Source organism: Panicum hallii, chromosome 1, assembly GCF_002211085.1.
Source record: "Panicum hallii strain FIL2 chromosome 1, PHallii_v3.1, whole genome shotgun sequence".
Classification (NCBI taxonomy): Eukaryota; Viridiplantae; Streptophyta; class Magnoliopsida; order Poales; family Poaceae; genus Panicum; species Panicum hallii.
Genome location: NC_038042.1, coordinates 14,129,031 through 14,145,488, shown reverse-complemented (window position 1 = coordinate 14,145,488; position 16,458 = coordinate 14,129,031).

Sequence of the window (16,458 nt, the reverse complement as noted above, 5' to 3'; positions counted from 1 at the left end):
GCCCTGACGAGCGTCTTGGACTTGTTAGCGGTCATATTCGTCATTGGATTAAAAAAGCATTTGACTGCCTCTCGCTATGTAATGCAAGGCGCAAAGTACGGATGATGATCCGAGTTCATGGCTCGACGTAATGCAAGGCGTGAAGCGTAGGGGATGGCAAAAATTGACCATTCGGTGTCGAGAGTTCGCGAGACGGTTCATGAGGCATCGATCAATAGGTCTCCTGAGTAGTTTGTATTAGCATGTAGTTTATTCGGTATTTTGGACCTTTTAATTAATCATGTTGTGTAATGGTTAATGTAGACCTTTTAATTAATCATGGTGTGTGATGGATATTTGGACCTTTTTATTTTATTATCAAATTTCATCCTTCATTATGTTAATATTTTAGCGTGAAATTTGAAAACAATGTAGAATATGATGATAGAAATAAAATTTGGACCTTCATAATACTAATATTGTTTCGCCGTATTTTTAACAGTAGAAGTGTTTTCCAATCAATATGGCTTCTGCTGTTGGAGGGAGTGGGGCTGGTGGGGGTCATTGTTGTTCGTCTCGACGGAAGGGTAAAACTCCAGTAGGCCCTCATGATAATTCGAAGGAACCGGGAGCTTGGGTGAGAGCACAACTCCGTTATTTGAAAAAAGAACATGAAAAATATGTTGCAAGGGGAGAGGAACCTCCTTTTGATCTTGAGAAACTGTTGAGGCATTACGGTCCATCACCACCAAACCCGGAGGTTCCAGCCCCACCATCTTCTTCTGTGCCAGCAAAAAATCTGTCAGAACATTTTGCTTTCCCACCAGAAATGGTTGAAGACCATTGTGTTGTAGCATGAATTTTTAAGTTGCATGTTTGTTGTTGGGATATTTGTGTTTGTTTGAATGGAATTTATGTTCTGTTGACTAAATTGTGCTGGATGTTGAGAATACGAGCATATTATGAAGAATGCTTTATTTAGAGTTTGGTCCTTTGTAATAATAATATCATTTCTTCATTATAGTTCCTTATTAAAAAAAATGTGAAGACCTATCCCATTGTCATAAATTGCTCATCCAAAGTGTTCCTTAATGAAAAAATATGATTGCAGATGGACCGACAATGGATGTACAGCGGCCAGTGCACCATGGCATGGATTAATGGACTAAAGTCTTTTCTCGATGCGGCTGAGGCACACAGGTTCTCGAAAGGTTTCATGTGTTGTCCATGCCGCATTTGCAAAAATAACAAGGAATTCTCTAGAATAAACACTCTGCACGTCCACCTTATTGAAAGGGGTTTCATGAATAACTATACTCTTTGGACCAAGCACAGTGAACCTGGAGTTCTGATGGAAGATGATGAAGATAATGATGATGATAACAACATTCCAAACTTGGCTCACTTATGTAAAATGGGTGCCTTTGATGATGAATCAATGGACGTGGTTGAAGAAATGCCGCAGAAGAGCAACCACATGATGAACTAGGTTAGGTGTTGGTAGATGAACAAAAAGACAGTGAAACTGTGAAGGAGTCAAAGAAGTTTGAGAAGATGTTGGATGATCACAAAAGGTTGTTGTATCTAGATTGGAAAAATGGGCACAAAAAGTTGGGTAGCACACTGGAATTGCTACAGTGGAAGGTAGCAAATGGTGTTACCAATAAGGGCTTTGAGGAGATACTAGAAATCATAAAGAATATGCTTCCCGAGGGTAACGAACTGCCCTCAACACCATACAAAGCAAAAAAGGTTGTTTGCCCCTCTTGGATTGGAAGTACTGAAGATTCATGCATATCCTAATGACTGTATTCTCTATCGTGGTGATGAATATGAGAAACTGGATGTTTGTCCTGTTTGCGGCGCAAAGCCGTATAAGATCAAGCAAAATGATACTGCTGATGTAGATGGGCCAGCCAAGAAAAAAAACCCCCGCTAAGGTTATGTGGTATTTCCCTATAATACCATGTTGGAAGTGCTTGTTAAGAAACAAGGCACATGCTAAGTTGATGCGCTGGCACAAAGAAGACCGTAAGAAAGATTAGATGCTGAGACACCCTGCAGATGGGTCCTAGTGGAGAAATGTTGACAAAGAATTCCCAGATTTTGCTAAGGATGCAAGGAATATAAGGTTTGGTTTAAGTATGGACGGAATGAATCCATTCAGCAAGTGGGCCAGCAGTCATAGTATATGGCCTGTGACTCTATGTATGTTCAACCTTCCTTCCTTGCTATGCATGAAGCGGAAGTACATCATGATGCCGGTGCTTATCCAAGGCCCAAAACAACCTGACAACTACATTGACGTGTATCTAAGACCATTGGTTGATGAACTTTTACTGTTGTAGAAGGAAGGAGGTGTACATGTGTGGGATGAGTACAAACAGGAGACTTTCAACCTTCGAGCATTGCTTTTCATAACCATCAATGATTGGCCTGCACTTAGCAACCTGCCGGGACAGTCAAACAAGGGATACCAAACCTGCACCAACTGTCTTTATGAAACTGATAGCTTTTATTTGAAAAATTGTCGGAAGGTCATGTATATGGGTCATCGTTGATTTCTTCCCCTCAATCACCCCTTAAGAGCAAAAGGGAAACATTTTAAAGGGGAACCAAAAACTCATGGTAAGCCTATATTCCGTGATGGAAAGCATATTTTCTCGATGATAAAGGATGTGCATGTAGTGTTTGGAAAGGGGCATGGCAGCCAACAAGTTCCAAATGTGGAAAACGGATATGCACCAATGTGGAAGAAGTTTATATTGTGGGAGCTACCTTATTGGGAAGTCTTGGAGGTCTGTAACGCAATTGATGTGATACACCTGATGAAGAATCTTTGTGTGAACCTGCTAGGTTTCCTGGGTACGTATGGGCAGGCAAAAGATAAGATTGAAGCAAGATGTGATCTGAAAGAAATGAAATAGCGAGAAGACCTATGTCCTAAAAAGAGAGATAATGGACAACACTACTTGCGTCCTGCTAGCTATACTCTCAGCAAAGAGGAGAAGGAAAGCATGTTCGATTGCTTGAACAGTATGAAGGTCCCGTCAGGTTATTCCTTGAATATCAGGGAAGAATAAATATGAAAGAGAAGAAATTCACAAACCTCAAATCTCATGACTGCCACATCATGATGACACAATTGCTTCCGGTTGCACTTAGGGGTATTCTACCGGAGAATGTAAGATTGGCAATCGTGAAGCTATGTCCCTTCCTCAATGAAATTTCGTAGAAGGCAATCGATCCAAATAAGCTCATAAAGCTACATAATGACATGGTCCAATGTCTTGTCAGCTTTGAGATGGTGTTTCCACCTTCAATCTTTAATATTATGACACATCTCCTCGTTCACATTGTGAAAGAGATAAACATTCTGGGCCATGTATTCCTACACAATATGTTCCCTTTTGAGAGGTTCATGGCAGTCCTGAAGAAGTACGTTCGCAATCATTCTCTCCCACAAGAATGCATCGCTAAGGGCTACGGAATAGAAGAGGTCATTGAGTTTTGTATTGACTTCATTGATGATCTTAGTCCGATTGGGGTCCCCATGTCATGCCATGAGGGGAGACTAAAGGGAAAGGGCACACTAGGGAATAAATCTAATATGAACATCCATGACGATGAAATCCACAAAGCAAACTTCATGGTTCTACATAATTCATCCCTGGTGGCTCCATATGTGGAGAAGCACATGAATATTGTACGGTCTAAAAATCCAGGCAAGTCTGAGTCCTAGATCACACGTCATCACATAGATACCTTTGCTGTTTTGCTCAGACAGAAAATCATGGGTGACGGCACGACGGATGAACATCTTCAATGGTTGGCTAGGGGGCCATCGATCACAATCATGCAATAGCAAGGGTACGGGATAAATGGATATACATTTTGCACCAGAGCCTAAGATGAACAGACCACAAACCAAAATAGTGGTGTGCGTATAGATGCAATAGGCAATGATGGAAAAAATGACAGCTACTATGGTATCATAGAGGAGATATGGGAACTGCACTATGGACCTTTGAAGATTCCTTTGTTTCGGTGCCAATGGGTGAATCGAGTTGGAGTAGGTGTGACAACCGACCGGTATGGGATGACAATTGTGGACTTCAAAAGGATTGGATATAAAGACGAACCATTCATTCTAGCCAAAGATGTGACACAAGTGTTCTATATGAAGGACATGTCAAGCAAACCTATGAAGGACATGTCAAGCAGATCCAAGAACGATGAGCCAAAACGCCACATTGTTCTTCCAGGAAAAATAAAAATCTGGAGTTGAGGATATTTCGGACAAGTCAGAAGACTTTGATCAGTTTGATGACCTTCCTCCATTCTCAGTCAATGTTGACCCAGTATCCTGTTATCCAAAGAGGACGCTCCTTACTTATGACGCGATCACAACCAAGGGATCTTCATCAAAAGAAAGATTATCAATGTTCCATTAAATAATAGGAGTAGTTTTGTGTAACCATTATGTTCTATTTGATGATTTAGGTAATGTATGTTATGGTATTTGTCGAATAACGATACTATTGGATAATTTGGACTCAATACGTTGAATTAACTTCATAGAACTATATTTCATTCGACCAAGTGATGTAAAGTACAATATTATAATTTTGCACGCTCAAAATATTATATATTTCCATTTTTTGCCTATATTTAATTTATTACACACAAAATATTTAAACATTTATAAATTTGCATGCTCAAAATATTATATATTGGCATCTTTTACACCTTTAGTTAATTTATTACACACAAAAATATCTAAAACACTATAAAACAAAATATTATAGAAATAGGAATTTGGCAGTTTAGTACCAGACCGAGGCTTTGCCTGGTGCTAAACGGCCTCCATCAAAATTTTCCGCCAGTGGAGGCAGTTTAGTACCGGCCGAGCATACGCCCGGTCCCCTCTCCCGCCGGCCCTCCTACGCCCAACGCTCCGTCGCTTGCACGCACGCTGCATTTGTGCCGCGCGCGCCTCCTATGTGATGCCGCCGCGTCCAGACCGTCGCTCCGCCTCCGCGCCGCTGCTCCTCCGCGCCATCCCCATGCCCAGCCGCGCCCTGACAGCCAACATTGACGTCCTCGCTGCCACCGCACCCCGCTGCCGAGCTCGTCCCCCCGTCCCGGCGTCACAGCGCCACGTCGACCTCCTAGGGCGCAGTGCGCGCCTCGGGCCCAACCATCTCGCGCCGGCCGCCGCGCTGCCTTCCTCCACCCCTGCCGCCGCCCCTCGCCGTTCGGCCACGGCCTCCCTTGCGCGCCCTTGTCCCGGCTCGCTAACGTAAGCCCTATGCTGACATCAGCACAGTAGTGCCGACGTCAGGTTTTTAACTATGTTTTTAATTTTTATAAATATGGTAGAAAATTTGTAAGTATGGTAGAAAATTGTAGAAATTTGTATGTATGGTAGAAAATTGTAGAAATAGGATTTCACTGTGCACAACTTCATGTATTTATTGTAGAAAATTGAAGAAATTTGTATAAATAGGTAAAAATGGTAGAAAATTTGTAAGTATGGTAGAAAATTGTAGAAAATTTGTAAGTATGGTAGAAAATTGTATAAATAGGATTTGTTTAATTTCCTTATTATTATTATATTCTTAGTGTGAAATATATTATCTTCGCACAAGAATCAAAATGAGACCCAATGATGACGAGGACGAGTTCCTTCACAACATAATTCGTGAAGGTACCCAGCACCAACCATCCCTCAAAGATGATGCACCCGAGGATGACAGCAGCCAGTATCTCAAAGATATTGGCAATGGCGATGCTGAGTAGCTAGAAATTGCTTAGGAAGAGGTTGAAGCCGAGGTATATGGACTAACATTATATATATAGTGTGTATTAATAGATATTTTTTCAGACATCTGGATCGAGGAAGGCAAAATGGAAACGAGGCTTGAAGAAAAGATGGAGGGCCATACCAGCATCACTGAAGTGCACCCAGACAGTGAACCAAAGGCTTCCAAGGGCATTGATAGAACAGTGGTCAATCAATGTGGATATTATGTCAGGGAAAATATCCCCTGGCTACAAGCTATGGAAGGCCACTGATAATGATGCAGATGTCGTCCCCGACACTGAGAAGGAAATGTTATGGAGAGAGGTGAAACTGCACTTCAATTTTCTAGATGACAAAGAGGAACTCTTCAAGAATTGGGTCATGAAGAAGATGGCTATTGCTTTCCAGACGTTCAAGATCTTGAACAAAGGCTACGTCAAAAAGGGCCTCAGGCTAGACTTTGAGGAAAACTTCAAGAAGTAACATCCTTTTTGGGATGCATTCATGTAGTACAAGTTATCTGAGGACAGTGAGGAGCGAACAAGATGGAACAAAGACAATGCGAGCAAGAAGAAGCGCTTCCATCATCTTGGGCAAGGAGGTTACTCGTCGGTGATTCCAAAATGGCAGAAGATGGAAGATGACCTGATTGCAAGAGGAATCATACAGGTGACTTTCAACTGGCCATTGTGAGCAAAGTATTTCTTCTATGCTCATGGAGGAACTAAACATGGAAGATGGATCGTTCGTGACTACCGATCGAATAAGAGAAGAGGCCGACAGGCTCGATACGGCACTAAAGGCTGTTGCCGAAGGTACTTTGAAGTTTTACAGGGAGAAAGACGAGATGACTTATGCTCTTAGGACACCAGGGCACACAGGATGTGTCCGAGGCATGGGCGTAGTTCCATGGAAGCATGGCTTCAATGCAGATATCGAGACTTATTGAAGCCGATGCAGAAGGAAGGTTGAACATGAAAAGAAGATCCATGCCCTTGAAGAACGAGTAGCTTTGATTGAAGGCGCAATGACAGCTAGCCAACAACAACAAGAAGCTCCATATGTTCCTAATATGTAGAGCAGCCCTAGCTCTCAACACTGTAGCAGCATCGCTTCCACGGAGCACCCAGCCGGAGACCGAACTGAAATGGTTGCGAACAACCAACAATGTTACCCTGTGGACGATATCACTGTGAGGACCCCCTGCAAGCTTCTTTATCAGCTAAGGAAAAAGATAAAAGTAGTGGCTCACGGTATTGCTGAAGTACCTGTCCAAGGCGGGACAATTCATGGCGTGCCAATTCTTGAAGGTTATGCTAGAGTCATGGTTCACCGAGTTGAGAAAGGATGGGAATACCTCGACCTCGAGATCCCTGGAGGCGATGGAGAAGAGAAACTACAACATACCCTCCACACTTGGATCTGTTGGAACAAGCGCTACATAAGATTTCTTCAAGGAACCATAGATCGCCAGCACCACCAAACAGCATGGGTCCACTGTCACCACCCGCACAAAGGGGCCCCAGCATGTATCTGCCATCACCGTCTCCACAAAGGGATCCTAGCATTGATCCGCCATCACCAGCCACTCAAAGGGACCCAGCATGAGTCCGCTGCCTCCTAAGGTGAAGAAGAACACAAAGGCTTGGGTCCCACCACCACCACCTCCTAAGGCGAAGAAGAACCTAGCTAAGAAGAAAGAGAAGCCTCCACCTCCGAAGTTAGCACATGAAATGACTAACGAGGAATTGCATGCGCACATGAGAAAGGAGGTTACCGATCAATTCGCGCCAAAGAAGCTTGAGCCGAAGCAACCAGTGGATCTAGCCGGGCAGAAGTTCTTTGTAGCCATGTGCCAACCAAGGGAGAAAGAAACATAGTCAAACTACGACCGCTCAATCACAAAGTCTTATCAGAAAAAGGGTAATCGTCGGTACAACAACATTCCCCAGCTCGGAGAACAACCCCAACAATCGATACGTCCACTCCAAGTGCTTTCAAAAGAGGATGAAGCTACGGCTGACTTTGTGGTGGAAATGAAACTCACAAAATCTCAACTCCGAGGGGAGGATCCAATCCCGATTCACCTAGGAGTAGGAAGAAAACTATTTGTATGCAGGGAACCTCTTAGTTCCCCTTATGTGGCCAGAGTTGCTGAATATGCTACCAACGAGAATGCGTGAGTTGCATAATTGGTACTTGAATGCCTCTGCAGATGGAGACATAATGTTCGTAGCTCAGGTTAAACATAGTCATTTACATCGGGGGCTAGCTGAGGTATGGATCAAGTTTGATAGTCTTTGGTTTCTATACCATCAACACACCCTAGACAAGTCCCTTGTCAGTACATTTGTTATGTAAGTGTTTTCTCTCATTTCTATATTCTAGCTCTTCTACTTCTATGCTCTCTCATCCCCTCTTTTGTTTTGTATCATGTAGGATGAAGGTGCTAGAATGCCGAAAAAGGGTACTATAACATCGGCTTCATGAATCCGGATGTTATAAATGTGAATAATGTACTCAAATAGCCAACTCAGACCGAGAACAATATATTCATGACCTTGAATTTGCAACATACTTGTACATTCATTCTGTTGCCGTACAACTTCAAGTAAGTCCTCAACTCTTTTTACCATCAGTTCAATTTGATAATAAGTATATCCAATATTTTATCTGTAAATATGTATCAACAGCTTTCATTAGATTTTGCTCTCTATCGAGATTGATCAATCCCGAGTTGTGGTGTTGGACCCTAAGAAAAAACTGGTAGAAGAATATCAAAACCTCATAGACATCCTCCAAAAAAGCATGGGCTCGCTTTCTCAAAAAGCACATAGGAGTCACAAACAACCTGGGTGCGCTTTATATCAAAACAGATTTTTTGGTATGAATATAATTGCACATCCAGTTATATTTCTTTAAACACCATTAATATTTCATAACTCGTGTGTGTGTATATAGTGTTTGAGACAGGTGGAAGGAAATAACTTATATGGCTACTACTATGTGAGTTCATCCACATGTTTTGCAGTCCAAAGAGAATGACGAAACAAGAATTTGATGTACTTAAAAAATTAATAACAATTTCTTTTATTTATTCCGTACATGTATTGATTTAAAATAATGATGATTGCACGTGATAGATTTGGCAAATGAAAGAAGACCTCATCGAACTGGAAAGAGTCAGAGCAATTCAAGAAGCACTCTATAGATTCTTGCTGGATGAGGTCATAAATTCCAAAGGAAAATTTTATACCGATCATAGGATAAGCGTGGGTCAACTTAATCCAAACAGGGGCGAGGACGACAATGAAGACCAGTAATATTTTAAGTACTTATAAGGAAACAATTTACGTGGCTACTTGTAATATTAAAATATATATAAATTATATATATAATATATAAGTCTTTGCTATGCCACATACGAATACAAATATGGATATGAATATGAATGCTAGCTATACACAAACGGATACGAATATGAATGCTAGCTATACACAAACGGATAAGAATAAAGACATAAGCAAACAAATAAAATAACAAAGAATTTAGTATTGGTATTAAATTGCCGCCCCAACCGCCCTGCATAGCAAGGAGTTTAGTACCGGCTGGTGTTACCAGCCGGTATTAAATGCACCATTTAGTACCGCGTATTGCGCCCGGTACTAAATACATGCCAATTTAGCACCGCCCAGGCTGTACCGGACGGGAAACCGATACTAACCGGAGGTTCCCATCCGATACTAATGCTAATGCTACGGATTTTTGCAGTGCCACCGTCCTGTGGGAGCACCAAATTTTGGTCCCTCTGTTCCTCGCAGAATGATACATTGGCCATCTTCTTATATAACAGGGGACGGTGGCCATGGGAGCGTGGACAGGCCTAGCTCAGGGTGCCGGGGGCTGGAGATGGCGTAGGGGTCCGGCCCAAAGTGGCAACGGGCGTAGGTTACGACTTACGATGCAGCCGTTGCGGCAGTCGAAGATGTTCGACACGTCGCCTTTCATGCGGAAGCTGCTACAGCGGCAGACGACGGAGTCGAGCTCCGGGAATGTGCGACATCATAGTTTCTACATTTTTCTAAGTTGTAACTCTATAGTGGCATATTCAAAATGTGAAGTTTGCAGTGGCACATATTAAATTTCCCCAAAATCTATAGACCGTTATGCTAAAGAATTATTCTTAATTCTAAAATAGCATGGGCACAACTAAAATTCTGAACTCAAGAGCTCACTGAGGGTAGTTGGCTATAAAGTGACAATAATATGATGCTTTCGAGATTTAACTTAACTCAAGCAACAAGAGTTTCCCAAACTAACAGTAGCCGAATGATTTTAAAACATAATGAAAATGTAATGCTCAATATTCAAATAACTTGACCGTTAAACATGAAGCTATGAATTCTTGACAGAAAACTTGTAATAAGAATCTCATTTATTCTTAATGCCAAACAGTTCAATAGATACATGCGTATATTTAATATGAATTACAGGATATGATCTCATCAACCACATAGTTTAGCAAAGCTATGCTCATCGTAGGACATTAACCAGTAAAGATTCCATTCTAGTGCTTACAAAGTTCTTTCGAGAAATGAAAAGGCAAAATAGCTTATTATCCCGTTAATGCCAGTGACAGTGAGGTGCGGTTTTTTGAATATTCAATCAAGCAACAATGATCAACACAGACCCGACAGGAAACTATGGTTTAACTTCAGGGACAGAAACTATCAATGTTCAGAATTAAGTTCTATGAACAAAAAGAACTAACACTATTAAGTTCTCGCAGCTAGAAATACTATTCGTAGAAACGGGTAACGCGGCCGCTCATAGAAATCTATTTGTACGCCCGTAGAAATCTATTTGTAGAAGCGGGTCATGGCCTAACCCCTTCAAATCAATTTTCAGAAAACAAAAAACTCGAAAACAGCAAAATAAAAAAGAAAAAGAATATCCTAACCAACGTGCCACCACCACAAGCCCCTCTACTACCGAGGTACAATTTCTTTTATTAAATATGCACACTTGCGTAAACCGGGGTTCAAACCGCTTACCTCAAGCATCGCGCGTACCCTCCTCTCCACCACACCACACAGTCACTTGTGACTCTATAAGGTATACTATTATTTTGTATTAACTCTAAAATCGATTTGTAAGAGTGGTGACGCCATCACCCATCCCTAGAAATCCATTTCCAGGGGATGGGTGACACTATCACCCGCCCCTAAAAATATTTTTCTATTTATTCCAAAAATTCATTTAAAACTTTAAATATAGTAAAATAAATAAAAAAGTAAAATTTCTATACTATGATTATTGTGAACTATAGATACAGAAAAAAATATGGCAAAAATATCTCCATGTATATAAAGGTTAAGATCGTGGAAACCTCAAAATATGACTTGAGTTATATGAGATACTGCATAGTCATAGCTATTAGAGAACTTATAATAATTTTCTGGACTATTAAATAATCTTAAATGAAAAGGTTATCAACTACAAAATTTATTTTAGGTCTCGTCATCCTCCACAATTTTAGTATAAAGTTTGACTTCATCCGAGATCATATGAAAAAAGTGATGAATTTTTTTGTATGGAACTATTTGTAGGGACGGATGATGCCATCATCCGGATCTAGAAATGTATTTTTAGGGACGGGTGATAATATCATCCATTCCTAAAAATAGTGGTCATTTTCAGGGATGGGTGACGCCATCACCCGTCTCCAAAATTTATTTCCAGGGATGGGTGAATTGCTACAGTAACCCTTCTCCATTTGTAGGTGCGGGTTATCTTTTGGACCACCCATAGAAAAAATAGGACACCCTTACAAATTGTTTTTGTAGTAGTGTAATCAGGTTCAATGTAGTAGTGTAATCAGGTTCAAAATTTCGCATTTAGACAGTGCACATACAATTGCAATCAACCCCATCTAAACAAGAGCAGTCGCCCAAACAAGAGCAGTCACAATATGGTTAGGATAAGTAGCTAGTAGAAAAATTTGTTTGTATTTGATAACCTATAACAGGACGAATTTGACACTAAGCACTTTTTTCGAAGGAGTTGACAGTAGGTGAAAATACAAAAACAAGTCTTTGATTTGAATCATACATTAAACATATTCCATTTACAGCTGAGCAAAAGAATGAAATGGTAAATGAGATCACCTCTGATGAACAACCCAAATCTTTAAACACACACAACTTACTGAACATAATGCACACCCAAACTAGAAATCTTACAAAGCTTCGATAGACTATAACCTGTCACGATCATGCTGTCACACCCGATTTTATAAACAAAATTGAATGTGAATCACATATATACCAGGATCAGTTATACATGTGACGTTTACAATAGTGAATCATAGCAAATGTTATTACATAAATGATAAACTTAATTGCAAAAATGATATGTTGGTCTAAAAGAAAAATACATAGATATATCGAAGTCTTCAGTGGAACGGGACTCCGTCACCACAGGCAATCGACCGGGGGTACACCAGCCTAGAATGTAGCATCTTCAATGAAGTTTACCTCGTCCTATGGATCTGGGGGGATAGCTGGGGAGGAAGAAGGGTTGAGTACAACGAATTGTACTCGGCAAGTTTGGGAAAATTATGATATGAGGCTTAATAGGAGGGCTTTTTAGGTTTAACATGCACTTAAGCAACATATCCTAATAATTATCCTAGATCCATAGTACCTATTTACTATATGTGAAACCACCTGCTCAACCAGAACCAATCCTCGAAAATCCATCCGAGAAGAACCACCAGCAAGCCAACCAGCCACCTTGAGCACCTATAATCATGAAGAAGTCCGAACCGCTATTAACCGTGAGCATGACTGATATATCAATTTTCACTCTGCAGAGGTTGCACATCGTTATCCTTGAGTCATGCTTCCCATTATGCTTCACGCTTCCAAGGTGATCAGCCAAGGTTTACACTACAAGGCCTTTACAAAGCTAGTACTCTCATTCCTTCTTCAGCAAGCACTAAGGTTTCACCTCTAATAGTGTGATAACATCACCACTGCAACGCCCCCCTCTTGAGCCACACAAACCACCACCATGCATCAGTAATAGAGAGCTAATTAGTCAGGTCCAGAGCCATTAGACCTCGTGGCTATACGGTTAAGCCTAGTTACTTGTCCACGAACCGGTGCTTAGAATCTGAGGCAGGAATCCAGCACGAACCAAGAAACACCAAATAAAATCCATCAAATCATCATGCCATTTTTTCCATCCTGCTTAGATTCACCAACCCAACATTATCACCAGGTTTCCAACCTCCTCACATTTTATCACTAGAATTATTAAGATATCTTTTTTTTTAACCCAGCTCAACTAAGACTGCAAAGCTAAGCATGATACTACCAAACCAACCCAGACTTCAAGGATTGACAAAAGAAATTCTAGTAAACCCTAACATGGGATTCATATTAGACTAGCATGTAGCTAATGGTCTAACTATTCTAAAAAAATAAAATAAACTAGGTGCTGGGATATGATCAAGGATACTTGCCGTAAGATTGGGATTGATAAAAAAAACGCCGCTCTTGGAAGTTTATGTGCTGACGATCGCCTTCTGTTGCAACAAGCAACACACAGGGGAACAAACAAATCCTAAGAAAACAATACACCAAGCATTAGAAAACAATTTGTAATAAGATCTACCGAAATTGTACTGCATGTTGGTACGGTCGTTTAGGTGCATAAGTCTCAAAAGAACAGGGTTAAAGAAATGAAAGGGATTAGATTGGTAGGTAGACATTCATAGAGCTGGAGATATTCTTGTGAGAGAAAAAGAGTGTATATAACATGGGCATGATGTAAGGCTGACATCAAGAGAAGTAAAAAGCTAGCGATTATTATAGTTGAGTAGTGTATATTTGGAAGATGCTTACACTATAAAAAATTGATCTGTAGGAATGCCTCGTTTTTTAAAGTCCGGATCAAAAGATAACCCGCACCTACAAATAAAGCATGATTATTGTAGCATCAGATCCACCTCTAGAAAAATATATTTTTAGGGGCGGGTGATGGCGTCACTCACCCTAGAAATAATACCCGCCTGTGAAAATATTTGTAGAGACGGGTGATGCCACTACCTACCTCTGGAAATGGTGGTCATTTCTAAGTGCGGGTACCCTACAAATGCTCTCACGCAAAAAAAATTCATAACTTTTTCGTATGATCTCGGATAAAGCCAAACTTTATATCGAAATTATAGAGGTTGACGTGATCTAAAACTTTATAGTTGATAAATTTTCATTTAAGGTCATTTTATAAGTTCTCTAATTTTAAAATGTAGAAGTTTTGATTTCTTTTCAAACAACCTCGGATATAGAGTAGCTTCTTATCAAAGTTGTAGTGATAAGATCTAAATTGTTATAGTTTATATATTATTTATTTAAGATCTTTTAAAGTCACAAGATTATTTAATAGTTGTACCCTACATATAGCTATGACTATATAGTATTTCGTACAACTCAAGTCATACTTTAAAGTTTCCACAATCTTAACATTTATATACACTGAAATATACTTGATATATTTTTTTATCTATAGTTTATAATAGCCATAATGTAGAAGTTATATTTTTTTATTTGTTTTGCTATATGTAAAGATTTAAATAAATTTTTGAAATAAAATAGACAAATATTTTTAGTGATAGCTGGTGGCATCACGTGCCTCTAGAAATGTATTTCTATGGATGGGTGATGGCGTCATCTACCCCTTAAAATCAGTTTCAGAGATAATATAAAAGAATAGCATATCCCATAGAGTCACAGGTAACTATGTGGTGTGAAGGAGAGGAATATACATGCGAGGCTTGAGGTAAGCGGTTCGAACCCCGGGTGATGCAAATGTATATATTTCATCAGAAAAATTGTACCAGAGCTTGTGGTTGGTTGGCTGATTTTTTTTATTATTTTGCTATTTTTATTTTTTATGAATTTTTATTTTCTGAAAATCGATTTTTAGGATGTCATGCCGTCACCCACCCCTAGAAATCGATTTTTAGGGGCGAACGTATTGCCCACCCCTACAAATAACTATTTACCAGAATTAGGGACGGATATACATTTTTACCCGCTCCTGAAAACCTTTAGTAGTGTTAACGTGAAAGATGCACATGACAGTAACAAGGATTAAACAAATAGAAAAAAAGGCTAAGGGTAAAGACTTTGGATTAGGAAGTTCTGTACAGGATTAGAGGCAAAGCTTTGATTGTAGTAGGAATCACTAGCAGCAGCCACTTCATGCACGCTAGCGAGTGGCATATGGGAGTGGTACAGAACGGAAATTAAAGGGGACAGTGTGGAGACGATCTTTCTCACCTGCCCGTGGCTGTCGGTGCCGATGCAAGATGGACAGCAGAAGCAGGGGTGGATGGCGGCACGCTTGGCAGGAGCCGTGATGTTTCCTTGACAGCAACTTCCGTTTTGGGAGTGGAGTAGGGTGGACAGGGAAACCTGATGATCTGTGCAGGAGTGGACGAAATGGGAGAGGTGCCTTTTATAGGTGTACGGGAGGGAGCAGAACCGTCAGTTAGTGAAATAAACTGCCGCCGTTGGTGGAGCTTCGTGTTAGTGCCACTAGGGTGATGGTTCGTATCTCTGATAGTTGGAATTGAAGAGGGGCAGCCGTTTTCAGTCGCTTTATTGGTCGCAAGCTTGCACTTGTAGAATTTTGGATAAGGTTTGATACAGCATTAAAATGTCAGAGGCAGGATGAATTGATTGATGATAACACTTCTATGCATACCAACCCAAAGCTTTTGACATCGTGGGAATTAGAGAGACATGGCGGTGCCGTTTTCACACATGAGGTTTTTAGAAGATTTCAGGATGAGTTGCTAGCAGCAAGAGAGCACTGTGATGTACAGATCACAACTGAAATGGAGGATAGAACAATTATTAGAGTGGTCGACAACTCCAACAGACCAAGAGAGGTGATTTTCGTTAATGCCGATCAGGTACATAAGTGTTCATGCATGTTATTCGAGTCCATAGGAATACCATGTCGCTATATTATACGGATGCTAAGATCTGCAAGGATAAGTGAACTACCCATGCACTACATCACCAAGAGATGGACCAAAAATTGCAAAAGGTACCTTCTACTAATTTAAATCATGTACTTTTGTAGCGTCACAAACATTTCTTATAAACTAACATCCTCACATGAACTAACTTTTAGAGAAGCAGCATTTGATAGTGAAGAAAATTTATTAATTGAGAAGTCCATTACGTCCATGGAAGATAGTACGAGAAGAAAGATGGCAGCTGCCCATAACAAATTTGAAGATATTTTTCAAATGGCCAAGACTTTTGAGGAAGGTCTGGACATTCTTATACAGAATTTGGAGAGGCTCTCCTTATTATTTGAGCCTACATCTCGTGCAAGACAGGAGAAACAAGAAAGTTTTATTGGGATGTCCATTCCGGAAAATGTACAAGTACATCCACCCAGTGACATTCGTTCGAAGGGGAGGTGTAAGAGAATAGTAGGCTATGCTGATAAACACAAAAGGACTCAAAGTTCAGGTCCGCGTAAATGCACATCATGCAAAGGTGTTGGACACGATAGGCGCAATTGCCCAAATAAAGATGCAGCCCCACCATGAGTTCTTAAAACATTGTAATTTTCTTTTCAAGAGTAGT